Genomic DNA, 14,111 nt, shown 5'->3' with positions numbered 1-14,111 from the left:
TTGATGGTACAGTATTGGTGGCTTACCCTAGATAGGGATCTGGAACATTTTGTGTAAATGTAATCTGTTTGCAAAGGATGTAAGGCTCAAGCCCAAAGTTACACTGGCAGAGGTGGGTTGCCCTAGTAAAGTGTGAGACAGAATGTACATTGATTTTTTGGGTCCATTTCAGACTCTTCCTTTGCATCAGAGATTTATTATTGTGCATGTAGACTATATTTCAAAGTGGATAGAAGTGAGGTTTGTAGGTGAACCAGACTACGGTTATTTTTGGGCATATTTGCTACAAAAGGTTTCCACATATGATTGGTGCCATGCAGTTCATTTTGAAAGAGATGAAGAACCTTGTGGATGGAGCTGGAGTTAATATGATGTAGTCTATATCATCCTCAAAACACTAGTCTAATGGAAACAAATGAATAGGGTGGTTAGTGAGTGTAACAGAGGATCCACGATAAGTGGAGTCCATGTGGAAGATCCTGTAGGAGCTATGTCTTGAGCTCACTGTAAGATGCTACATAGTGTCATAAAGGTTACACCACTTTGTGTGTTGAGAGGTAGGAACTTGAAGGATTTACTGTGTCTGGCTTGATTGAACAGGTTGAGGAATGTGTTCAGTATCAAGATGAGGAATATGTTTGAGAGTGACTGTGGTCAGTTTCATGAGTACATCAAATAAAGAATTGCACAAAGTTAGAAGAAGAGTAACTCTAGATTTGATTCTATTAAGAGGACGAGATTACACAAGTTTACAAACAAATGATTGGGTAAGGGTGAAGGCACCAGGGATTAGGGTCAAGAATGGAAATTTGAAATACAGCCATTCTTACACAGTGGTTGAAGTGAGTGAAGATGCAAATGCTATGAAGTTGCCTAGTTGAAGGTAGTGGAATTGTTAGAGGGTTGTGAAGGTCTAGATCTGCACCCTGAATACTGAAACCAGTCTAGGTTTTCTGTACCTAACTCCACCTATGTGAACCTACACAATACATAGATCTTTACTGTACATAGATATGGAGTTAGGAATAGTAAATCTATACTTCCCTATGTGCACTTACCTTTTGATATTTTGTTCCTGATATTCTTTTATCTCAATATATTTGATATTCAGTACTACAATAAAGGTATATAATGTGGGATGTGACACAGTGTCTTTCAAATCATCTGTTTCCTCTCTCAGTGAGGATAATGGTAGTGATGACACTGTTCTACGTAGAGCACCCGCTGTTACTCCAAATCAGCAGGAACAAAAATTATCATTGAAATACAAAGACTATGTTATAGACAGATGTTTTGGTTCTCCTACTTACTGTTGCAGTGCTGCGGAAGAAACTTTCCACCATGTTGCCTTTTTTTGCCCCCTGCATGCTAGGCCATGCAAGCTGTGGCGAAAACTACAGTGCAGTCTCTTCAGTTTCAGGCAATATACAACAGCACTACGCATTTTATGCTTTGATTCAAAAGAGGTGATTGTGGCTCCTTCACAAACGTTTCTGGGAGGTGTCAATAAGGCTGATTGGTCTTTAATTCCCAGGATCGTCTTTACTACCTTTACTATAGATGTGTATAATATTGGTTGAATGCCATGATGCGGGGATATGGCTGCCTTCCAACAGATCACAAACAAGAAGCTGGAAGTACAAGGCCCAATTCAAGGGTATTAGTATATCAAATGCTTATATTTTTCTAGCTCTGTAAAACATGTCTTAATAAATGCCATAAATACATTTGCTTTCTTGCATATATCCATGGTACAATAAGAAAAGACTAAACACTCTGCCTCTATTAAGCAAACATAGGGCCGGGGTCGGCGGGAGCACCGCCAACAGGCTGGCGGTGCCCCGCGGTCAGAACAGGAAAACCGGCGGTGTCCCGCCGGTTTTCCGCTGCCCTGGGAATCCCCCATGGTGGCGCAGCTTGCTGCGCCGCCATGGGGGATTCCGACCCCCTCACCGCCATCCTGTTCCTGGCGGTTCCGACCGCCAGGAACAGGATGGCGGTGAGGGGTGTCGTGGGGCCCCTGGGGGCCCCTGCACTGCCCATGCCAATGGCATGGGCACTGCAGGGGCCCCCGTAAGAGGGCCCCACTTTGTATTTCAGTGTCTGCTTTGCAGACACTGAAATACGCGACGGGGGCCACTGCACCCGTCGCACATCCTCCACTCCGCCGGCTCCATTCGGAGCCGGCATCCTCATGGAGGGGTGTTTCCCACTGGGCTGGCGGGCGGCCTGTTGCTGGTCGCCCACCAGCCCAGTGGGAAACCCAGAATACCTGCGGCGGTCTTCTGACCGCGCAGCGGTATTCTGGCGGTTCCCTCCAGGCGGGCGGCACCCGCTGCCCGCCGGGGTCAGAATGACCTCCATAATGTCATATTAGGGCAGGTGCGAAACACCTATATTTAAAAGTATGAAATATATTTTAAAAGTGATTAAAGGAATGATTGATTTCATCTCAGCCACTGGTAAGTACTCGGGCTGCATCCCAGTCCATAGTTACTGTGCACACCATGCCTCCTTGATTTGGACCAAGACATCTGCTAATCAGTCTTGACTCTGCTCCAGTGGGAGCTGTTCTACCAAGCCAGATCCTCCCTGAACTGGAACACAAGCAAACCAAGACCTGTTCCCTCCTTATTAGGGCTAATCAGCCAGGCATAGCTTTATTCTAGCTTCTTAGAATTATTTCAAAAACTTGCGCCACTCTGGGCATTGGTAATTTAGTTTCTCAAGCTGCTAAACCACAACTCAAAGCAAAACATGAGACTGGGGACTCCAGTAAAGAGAAAGCTAAGGAAAAGCAGAAAGCAAACCAGAAAAACAGAACTGGATCTCCTCCAGTGCAGGATATAATTTGAGGAAGCATGATAAAATAAGAAAGCTGGATCAGCATCAGTATTCTCACAGCCATTCCCTCCATTCTGTGCTTGACTCTGGGGACAGTATAGAAAGAGATGAACAGGCTGAGTATTGCAGAAAAGATGAATACGTGAAACAGAAAAGTGAAATGGCTTGTGAAGTTGAAATTGATATAAAGAAGTAAGAGAAGGTTCAGACTCAAAAACACAGTTTAAGAAGAAGAAAGTAGTTAGGTTGACAAAAAAACATGCCCTGAAGGTTACCGATATGTCTGTGGAACTGGAATTAGGCAGTAGCACTTCAGGACAGAGCAATAGATGTGACCATAGTTTGCCAGACCTCCAGGGAGAATATTGTTGTGCAATACAAGTTAAAGACAGGGGAGGATCCAAGAGATACTATGTAGTACAATAGGTATGCAGTTCCTGAAAAGGGAGAAAGGGAAGAGAAAGTCTAGGCCAGTGGTTCCCGACCTTTTCACTTTGGGTGGACCACGACTTTATTATTACTGGAGCACAGGGACCCCCACTGAATCATTATTGCAATCCGGGGACCCCCCACGGAGTAATTACTGAAAGCTGGGGACCTAATCTTTTAATATTATTTAATTTTCCAAGCAGTCGCGGACCACCTGAGGAGGCTTTGCGGACCCCCAGGGGTCCCCAGACCACAGGTTGGGAACCACTGGTCTAGGCCATGGGAACTGAGGCAACAGATCAGGGTATCCGATTCCTCAGAAGGAAGAGCCCTTACACACCCAGGATGGTGTCATGCTTCATCATTGGGTAGCTCCTCGTTTAGCCGGCACTGCAATGCCCAATTGGCCCCTCGAGGGGGCTCTTTGGTGGAGGTCTTTTGCACATGAGATGCTGATGTGAGGTGTAGGGTGGGGGTTCTCTAGATGTAGGTTGGTGTAATGTGAAAAATGGTTTAAAAGTAGCTAAGAGATACCCAATGAAATTTAATGGGTGGGTCCTCTTGTTATGGTTAAAAGCAGTAGGTGGCTGAGTGTGGAAGTATTGGTCCCATCCAGCTCATAAGTTGATGTGTTTAAAAGTCAACCTGTTTCTTGCCTCGACCTGGAAAATTCTTCAGGGCTTAGGTAGAATAGGTTTAGCCTTGCATAAAGTACCTGAATCACACAAATCCAAATCCTCACAGTAAAGTATACATAGGGATGTCTAAAACCTGACCATAAGCTATTGACCCCTTAGGTGATTACAGAGATCATGCTAGCTGTGGAACAAAAAGCTTCCAGTGTGCTGTTTCAGCTGTGACCTATTCCTTCTCTGCCCTGTGAAGGTTTCAATACAAGTGCCAGTTTCAACAAGTAAACCTGAGGTTGCAATATCAACAGTTGCAACCTTGGTGTCTGTGGAACCACCCCAGTACCCACTTCAATTGAAATGATATGCCAACAAGAAATTATACTATGTAAAAATGACTTTGAGTCCAACAAGCTGGTAGTGAGGGAGTTACTGACCCCCAATCACAGAGGACACCATGTCCCATCTCTCCTAACTCCAGGAGGTGTCACTCTAGTACCATCCTTGGACAGGGCATGGTCTCCCGCAATGCTCTATAAAATGCATTTTGCTGTCCCGCTGCCTGGGTCTCATAAGTGTCAGGGGCCCCGGCTGCAGTATCATCCTTGGAGGGTGGGGTGGACTCCCGCAACGTGCTTTGAAGCACATTTTGCTGTCCCGCTACTTTGGTCCAACAAGCTGGTGGCGATGGGGCTACTGGCCCACACAGACTTACCCAGTTGCAGAGGATGCCATGTCCCATCTCTCCTAGCACTAGGAGGGATTGCTGCAGTATCATCCTTGGAGAGGGGTGTGGCCTCCTGCAGCACGCTTTAAAGCACATTTTGCTGCCCAGCTGCCTGGGTCCAACAAGCTGGTGGTGAGGGGATTACTGTCCCTCGCAGACTTACCCAATTGCAGGGGACTCCATGTCCCACCTGTCCAAGCACCATGAGGCGCTGCTTCAGTATCGTCCTTGGAGGGGGGGGGGGGGGTGACCTACCACATGCACTATAATAGGCATTTTTCTGTTCTGCTGAATGGCCAGCGGCCGGGCGAAGGGCAGGCCCGTCCTGCAAATGTCTGTGCCAGGAGAAGACAGGGCAGGGCTACCCCCTTGGTTTCCTGGCTGAGGATTTTTTACTTTTACTTGGCAATTTTGGTAAGCCTTAGTCTGCTGTATGCTGCCATAGGTTCTACTTTTCCCCAGTGCCTGCATTGTCGTTCAGTATATCTGGTGGCCAAAATCCAGGGCTAACAGTGTTCCTGTCCTCCTAGGTGTGCTCACTCTATGTGCCTAGACCAGTGGCAGCTCCTCCGTTTGGGCAGAGGAGGGTTGTCCCCCCGCCAGCAGCAGCAGCTGCAAAACCTTTTAAAGAAAACAATAATAAACCATGTTTTTTATTGTTTTCTATAAAAGGGACGGGCTACGGGGTGATGTGCCCTGAGGGGGAGTGCTCAGTTGGTGGGCTCGAGAGAGCCTGCACAGGCTCCCAGCCAATCCTGACGCTGCTCTGAGAAGCGTTAGGATTGGCACAGGGCAGGCTGGGAGCCTGTGCCTGCAGCGAGGAGCATCGAGGGACAGAGGAGCAGCAGAGGAGGTAAGTGATTTTTTTTTAATAGAAGTAAATGTTTATTCCCTCCCTCCCTGCCCTCCTGCGCCTCCCCGCCCCCCCTTCTGCGGCATGAGAGCCGCTACTGGCCTAAACCCCATTTTAAGCAGCCTCAGAAACCTTATTTGGTGACTTGTTTGATCTAACTTTGCCGATGTATATTCGGGACATGTTCCTGCTGATATTGTACTGATTGATTACTCAAATTAAAAGGAGGACACTAACCCCAGACTCGATAAACATGTGCTACTCAAGAGTATATCGGGTGATTGTTCGTCCTTTGCTATTTTGCTCCTCCTTGCAGATTGGCTCATGGTTTTCTGCTCTTTTTCAGAGGCATCTATATTCGTTTATTAACTCTGGAAGGCCCACGTATTGATGCAAGTCAACTGATAATCCTTTTAGCTTGTAAACCTACCTTTCCTTAAGCTTTTATAGTGCAAGCCTATCTCATTTAATTTTACCTTTGTATCATTGAAAAGGTCCTTATCTAACACAGGGGGATGTCTTGGGGAAAAGAAAACCCATCAAAAAAACATTCAGGTGAACCCAATAATAAACAAAGATCTATGCCCTTCCTCCATTTATTGTACTTTGCAAGATATTGACAATCTCATAGAAGAAGTAGAGCAAATCTTCTGCCCTACCGTCTCAAATGCATAATACCGTAAACTACCAATCTTTAGTGACTTCACAGATGTTTCCTCACAAGTTTCAACCTCCAAGGGTACCACAGGAGTAGCTGCCAATCCATCTGATTGCCCTAATCCTGAAATTCACACAAGTGGACTGGGGGACTTTTATTGACAATAATGATATCATTATGTTGTCAGAAACTTGGGAATTAGTGCCATCCCAAGGCAAGGCTATAAAACATTTTGTACCAGCCTGGAAGCCTCAGGCTGGCCAGCCATCAGGGTGCCTAGCAGTTTGGCTCAACATGGTTGCTCTGCAAAATCAATTAGACATTGATTCCCTTGACTTGCTTGGAATGCGAAGAAACTATTTTTATACAATGTGTGCAATAGAAGTGCTCCAAAGACCTCTGAGTCTCTGGTACTACTATTATTAAGAGGCCATACCAAAGGGTTAGCCAAGGAAGCAATTGTTATTGTCAGTCGGGATTTTAATACAACTTTTGAGCCTTCTGCTCTTTTAAAATTCATTGCCGATGAAGAAGATCAAATCTGGGGTATCCCTCACCTTCAGGTCCGTATATATGGTCACTGTTTAAGGCAGCTCTACAAATGTTAGATCTATACTTAAGTTGTCACCTGAGAGCCTGTAGCCGTCGTACTGTCTCTGACATAATTGGATGTTCAACCTTTAAAAGAAACTCCTACCAGAGCAGTAATGACTACATTCTCTTTGATTTGCACTCTTGGTTTCAACTTATCAACATGGAAATTATCCAGTGTTACAAAAGTGACCACTTTTCCCTGTTTCTTACTCTCTGGGGTAATCTATACCAACCAAAAAGGCAACCAAGATTGCCTTGTGGCACTCTATCTGTCCCTAACAATCAGAAGGATGTAAAATGGGAGTCAATAGCTAAGAATAAGGAATATCTTGCACTGATATACCTTCATTTGGGCCCAATCTTATCTGTTTTTGCTAACCTTGATACTTCTCCTCAGTCAGTTATGGCTTCTCATGCCAAGTGTTTTGTGGAACTAAAAAACTTTTTTTTTTACAAAACCGTTTTTTCAAGAGGAGCTCTTCCCCTCATATTAGTCATACTTGGTATAATAAGACCTGCAGGACAACTAAACTTTAATTTCAGCTATTAAAAGCAAAAAGTGACTCCCACGCTGACATTCAGATTGCCAGAACTGATTACAAAGCAGCTCAAAAGCAGGTAAAATTAGTTTAGGATACTCCCGTCTGGGATGAGTTCGTTCTGGCAACCAGATAGCATTTTGGCACCTGATACGTCATGGTTTAAAAACAACCACAATGAGGCCAGAGAACAAAGTTCTTCCTCATGATTGAGTCAACCATTTCCAATCTCTTCACTCTAATGGTACAGTTGGTTCCTCTCTTTCACCATTTTGGCTCACAAAGATTTAGGCTATGACTCTTCAATGATAAGCTCCAGTGGGTGGGAATCAGATAGTGGCTCGTTTTTTTTCCTTGCTGAAACCAATCGCACAATTTGCTTGCAGAATGCAGGTAAGGCCCCTAGGTCAGATAAGATTCCTGCAGACCTCTTTAGGTCCAAGCCTACTGTCTGAGCACTTTGTCTAAATCGTGTTGCCAATGCCATCATGGTTGGTGCCCAAATTCCTGCTTCCTGGAAAGGAGCAGAGATAATTCCCATCTTCAAAAAGGAATGAAAATCTGACCCAGCTAATTACTTCCCAATAAGCCTTATGGATGCATAACAGAAAATCTTCTGCAAGCAATTTCTAGATCATCTTCTTACATGGATAGAAAACAACAGGATCCTTTCCCATTTCCAAACTGGAATTTGTTCCAAGACTAGCACAGTGGACCAAGTCCTTAGATTCCAACTCTTAAAATCGAAGGTGGTGGATCAAATGGGGGCAGCCTGTATGTGGCTTTTGTTGACCTGTAGGCTGCCTCCAATATGGTCCTGGGAGAAAGGCTTTGGTACACTTTAAGAGAATTGGGGCTTCCATCTCCTCTATTTGACATTGTTTGTCCAGCTACACTCAGACAACTTTGCACAAGTGCAATGGGGTCCCAATGGGGAAATAACATGTAAAATAAATGTGGCTAAGTGAGTAAGGCAAGGATGTGTTCTCACCCCAGCTTTATTTTGTCTTTTTATAAATAGGTGCATTGATTTTCTACTGCATTGCAACAATGACTCACTTCTTTTGGGGGTCGCAAAAACCCCAGCCCTTCATTTTGCTGATGATACTCTCTTAATGTCCAAAACCATAAAAGGCCTAGAAACCCTATTAACCAGGTTCAAAATGTTTTTCACTAATCAGGGTTTGGCCATAAATACTAATAAAAGTTTATTGTACAACATCCACACAGGCACTTCAGTAGGGTTATAAGATTAGAGGGTGTAGACCTCAGGTAAGTGTTAATACTTTGATAATCTTTTATCCGCCTATCGACTAGTAAATCCTGGGCTAGCCAGATTTAAAAGAGCACACTCCTGTTAAATCACAGGGTGACAGCCACATTGCAATTTTCAAGAAATACCACTCTCCACTGATATCTCCCCTTTTCGAAATTTGGAGAGCTAAAGCGATGGCGGATCCAATCTATGAAGCTAAACCTTGGGGCCATTGCAATATTGATGCATTAGAAGTTACTGAAAATACATTCTTGAGGGAGGCTCTTAAACGTGCCCAAAGCACTCCACTAATTTTCAAACATGACTTGGATATGCAGTCTATTATCACCAAGATGAGACTTTGGCTGATTTTATATTGGTTGAAGATATGGTACACTGCTGAGCTAGACCTATACAGGGCTGGTTTGGGAGACATTTTGGAGAGGTAGACAGTATGAGAGACACTCCTGTGGCTTAAGTACGTGAAAGAGGTGCTAACTGCTCTAGGTCTGATAGAGTTTTAGACTACCCAATGTTGAAAGCCCTCTTCATTAGATTAAAGCTTGATGCCCTCCCACTTGCAAGTTTCACTGCTAGGTGGAAAGGCCCTACTGAAGAAGTTAAAATCGGCAGCGTCTTTGTGTGCAGTTTTAAACTGCCAATTCAACTTGGCAAGTGTGCCCACTTGCCAGGCTCAAACCTTTCCCTTTCATACATGTACGGCACCCCTAAGGTAGACCCTGAATAGCCCCATGGGCAGGGTGCAGTGTATGCTAAAGGTGGGACATGTACTGATGTGTGTTACATGTCCTAACAGTGAAATACTACTAAATTCACTCTTCACTGTTGCACGGCCTATTTCTCTCATAGGTTAACATTGGGGCTGCCTTTAAATAACTTTTTTAAAGTGCAGATTCCCTTTGAGAGCAGATAGAAATATGGAGTTTGGGGTCTCTGAACTCACCATTTAAAAATGCATCTTTTAGTGAAGTTGGTTTTAAGATTGTTAGTTTGAAAATTACACTTTTAAAAAGTAGGTATTTTCTTGCTTCAACCATTCTGTGACTCTGCCTGTTTGTGGATTGCCTGTCTGGGTCAGTTTGACAGTTGGACTGTTTGTGAATCCCCTCTAGACAGTGAGACAAAGGAAGCTGGGGTTTAGCCTGCATATCCTGATGAACCTGTGTGCTAGAGTGGAGGAAGGAGTGTTCACTTACACCTGAATGGGTTGTGCCTGCCCTCTCACAATACAGTCTACAACCCCCTAGTGTGTGTCTGGGTCCAGGCCTGGACAAGGCAGGATCATTGTGAACAACAGAGACTTTCCCTTGATGTTTGCCTATTTCAAAGGCAGAAAGGGGTATAAGTAGTGGACCCAAACCCCCAGATTTTCAGATTACTTCTGCAACCAAGAGGAACCTCTGCCAAGAAGAAGAGCTGAATAGCTGGAGGAGGAATACTGCCCCTTTGCCTGTGACTGTGCTTTGCTGGGTTTGCCTGCTGGTGCTGCTTCTGCCTGAAAGAGGACAAAGACTGGACTTTGTGGTATATTCCTGCTTGTGAAGAATCTCCAAGGGCTTTGATTGAGCTTGCCTCCTGTTTTGAAGTCTCAGGGCCATCAAAGCCTTACTGTGCCAGCACCTGGACTCTCTGTTGAGACTCCCGCCCTGCCAAGTGGTGCCCTATCCAGTCCCTGGGCCCTTGAAAGATAAAGCTGGTAGAACAAGGACTAAAATCCAAGCACAGGAAGACATGAGAGAAACATTTCGATGCAACACCTGTTTGCGGCTGTTAAAGTCGACGCAAACACCACAAATCACAGTTTTTCATCACCATGCTGCCGGATTTCTCACGCATCGTTGCTGGGCGTCAAAATCACGGTGAACCTGCGCGGATCTGAGGTTCCCTGTCCAGAAATCGATTTGTCGCTTTCTTGCGAGAGAGAAACAACGTATTGCCTACCCGACCAGAGAAGAAATGACGCATGGCCTCACTTGCGAGTACGGAATCGACCCATCGCTGACTCTTCCGAGGCACGCTTACCCGTGCGGCTTTATTTTTTTACACAAACCAGGTACTTTTGTGTAACAACAACGTTCTAATAGTTTTCTATGGAGTAAGACTCTTTTTACTTTAAAAATGTGTAACTTGACTTGTGTATGTTGGATTTTTGTTGTTTTGGTCTTGTTTGATTTAGATATATATTGCCTATTTTTCTAAACTGGGTGGTGTCCATTTTGTAGTGTTTTCACTGTATTACTGTGTGTGTTGGTACACATACTTTACCCATTGCCTTTGAGATAAGCATGACTCCTTGTGCCAAGCTACCAAAGGGGTGAGCAGGGGTTCACTAAAGTGTGTATCTCCATTGCCTTGACTAGAGTTAGAGACCCTGCTTGGACAGAGTGCAAACTGACTGCCAGCCAGAGACCCCATTTCTAACAGTTCCTTATAAAAATATGGGTCAGACAGAAATGATTCAGATTCACTGCGTTTTAACAATCTCCCTATATTTTAAGAGTATCCCTGAATGACATGTTAATTCCTGACCCTGGCTAGTGGATAGGGTGTCAGTGTTTCTGTTAATGGGGAGAGGCCTGATTTGTTTGGAATACATAGGGGTACCAGCCCAGGCTGTCTAGTGCCCCTCCCCTGGTCTTCCACCTTTTATACCGAAAGTCTGACAAATAGAATTATAGCCTAGATAGATATCAAAGAGACCCGCCTTGAGAGTGAAGATCATGATTTGCTTGTGCGCAGGCAATGTGCTGGTGATGCTGGCTGGTCCAATGTTTTCTCTCCTGCCCCTACTGGAGGAGCCGAGAGATTTGGAGTAGCTTCAAGGTTTTAAATGAATTTGCAGAAATCTCAGGTTTTGAATTTATCGATCCTTGTTGACCAGAAGGCCTACATGAAGGCTGCTTTCCTTTGACATGGGTGGAAAGCAAAATCACATACACTGTGGTAAAAATCTTCCCAACTTTGAAGGATACAGCATGTGTAAACTATGATGATCTTTTGAGCTTCCTTAAGTCAAACTTGCAGATGTGACATGAAGGGGGTCTCACTTGAAAATCACTGTAGTTAAAATGACAGCTCTGCCTAGATTATTATAGACAAACATTGCCCCTCTAACTACCAAAGGGAGCTCTGGGAGACCGTACACTAATTAATTTTGAATGGAGAGAGAAGAAACGAAGATTGTAGTCTGCACTATGTGGAAGCCACTTACAGAGGAGAGTTTAGGTGCTCCCTACATATGAAACTATTATCACACATCACAGTTGCAATGCATAGTCTAATCGAGCAGGGGGGAGAGCAAGGGCCACACCCATCTTCCCAAAATCCATTTGTAGGCAGCATGGTATTCTTGCAAGGTAAAAGCTGGGAAGAATAGCCAGAGTTACGTCACAAATTTCAGGATTTAAAACTAACTATAAGCACTTGGTTGATACCTATAGATTCTTTATGCTGGCTATCTACCCTTGCAAAAAAGCAGGTCAAAAACGATGGGAGACTGAGTTGGAGAGAACACTGGCAGAAAATGAATGGGGAGAGTTTTACTCCAGGTCAAGAACAAGCACATCCAGCTCTGCCATAAAAGAAACTGTAATTAAAGATTCCAACTACTGGTATTATGCATCTGGTACAATACATGACTGGGATAGAAGCAAAAGCGGGGACTTCTAGAGGAAGTGTGAACCTCCAGTCCCTTATACATTTGCTGTGGCACTGGCCCAAACTTAAAACATAGTGAAATAATATTTTAGATGATACTGATATAATGTTTCATACCACCACGAATACATTCTCGGCACGTTATTCTATGTGTTCTTTCAAATCTAATGAGATCCGCAAGAGTTCGCTTGATTACTTTATTTTTATGTGCTGCTAAGCAAGTGAATCTGGGTTGTGGGGTAAAGAAGATAAAACAAATCAAAGATCATGGCTTTATTGTGTTTGGGAACTGAAGGGTATTGAAAAATATCAATGTCGATCATTGGTAATGGTGAATGTGGAAACCATTCTTAACACTATGGGCGTCAGAGGTTAGGGAGGTCACCCAACCTAAGTTTCTTAGGGTATTGCACATTTCAGAACTGCCTTCAGGGTTGTAATTTTTGTGGGCGTCATACTCATATATATAAAATAGTTGATAGATGGGCTTTGGGGCTTGTATGATGAGCAATATTTTATAGGACGCAGATATGCTTTAAATATGAGCAGCTTTCATGGGGATGGGGGCTAGTTGTCGGGGGAGATATCTATTGTTTTGTGCGTTAGTTAACTTGTTCATTATTTTAAAGGGTCAGCAATCAAACATCATTCAAATAAAAAGCAAGCATGCCACAGGTAGTAGGCGGATGTATGTGTATCTCTCAATTCAATAAATAAATTGATCATGAATAATGGCTGGCCTGTTTGCTAATTCATGGGCATAAAGGCTATTAAACAATTAATTAATGATTTGAATTCATATGCATCACTGGACAATTAAGAACCTTATTTAAATGCAGAAAATAGCTGTTTTTTTCATTACTATGGACAACATGACATTCATTAAACAAAACAGCCCTAGAGAAATACATAATTTTACATGGTGGGAGTATTGTTGTACCTCACCCATAAATAGTCCTAAAAAATTCTAGGGATGAATTCCCTATTTTATTGGTGATGACCTGTCTGATTCATTATTAGTCCCAAGAACAAGAAACATTGAAAAATATCCTGATAACAAACTATGGGGGTCATTATGACCCCGGCGGTCGGTAATAATGTGGCGGTAGTCCCGCCAACAGGCTGGCGGTACATACTGCCACATTATGACATTGGCGGGCTGGCTGCAGCAATCCCGCTAATTTACCATACCGACCGACATGGCAGTAGCAGCTGCTGGGCCAGAAATAAGAATCGGCAGCCCGGCGGCCGCTACTGTACCACTGGCAGCATCATGGCCCTGCCTACCACCATGGTTTTGGTGGTGTTTGCAAAGCCACGAAAACCATGGTGGTAGGCCCTACCAGTGACAGGGAATTCCTTCCCTGTCACTTGTTGGAGGTTCACCCACCCCACCACACACTCCCCAGACGCCCCATCCCTTCCATCCATGCCCCCCCTCCAATCCCCCACCCCCTTCACACACACTCGCAGACGCACCACGCGTACACACACTCACTCACACAGGCATACACGCATTCATTCATGCATACATCCATACATTCTTGCACACATCCGTACACACATTCACACTGACACGCAGACACGCGTTCACATTTCCATTCACACACGCCAAAGGTGGCTATCTCAATCCAGTTTAAATGTTGTGAAAGATCCCCACTTTTTGCCTGCTATATTATGTTGCCTAGAAATTGTAGTGCCCAGGGCTGTTGTGATGCATTGGCACAATTGGATACACCTTTAGCTGTGACTATAAGTCCCTAGTAAAAGGTACTTAGGTACCCAGGGCATGGGGTACTAAAGATAGGCCCCTGAGGGCAGCAGCTCTGATTGTGCCACTCTCTAGGGCCATGCATCCAGATACACCCAGCACTGACATTGCACACTAAGGCCCTCATTATAACA

At 44.3% G+C, this 14,111-nt stretch overlaps 1 protein-coding gene across 1 annotated transcript in view; it reads left to right on the top strand.

The window, feature by feature from the left end:
- LOC138259734 (solute carrier family 22 member 6-A-like) overlaps positions 1–14,111 on the top strand; it is a 596,554-nt gene that overhangs the window by 208,656 nt on the left and 373,787 nt on the right. The gene's annotated exons all lie outside the window — the stretch shown is intronic.

The sequence above is a fragment of the Pleurodeles waltl genome, chromosome 9 (genome assembly GCF_031143425.1).
Source record: "Pleurodeles waltl isolate 20211129_DDA chromosome 9, aPleWal1.hap1.20221129, whole genome shotgun sequence".
Classification (NCBI taxonomy): domain Eukaryota; kingdom Metazoa; phylum Chordata; class Amphibia; order Caudata; family Salamandridae; genus Pleurodeles; species Pleurodeles waltl.
The sequence above is the reverse complement of the archived record's forward strand: the minus strand, read 5'-3'. Positions and strand labels throughout refer to the sequence as shown.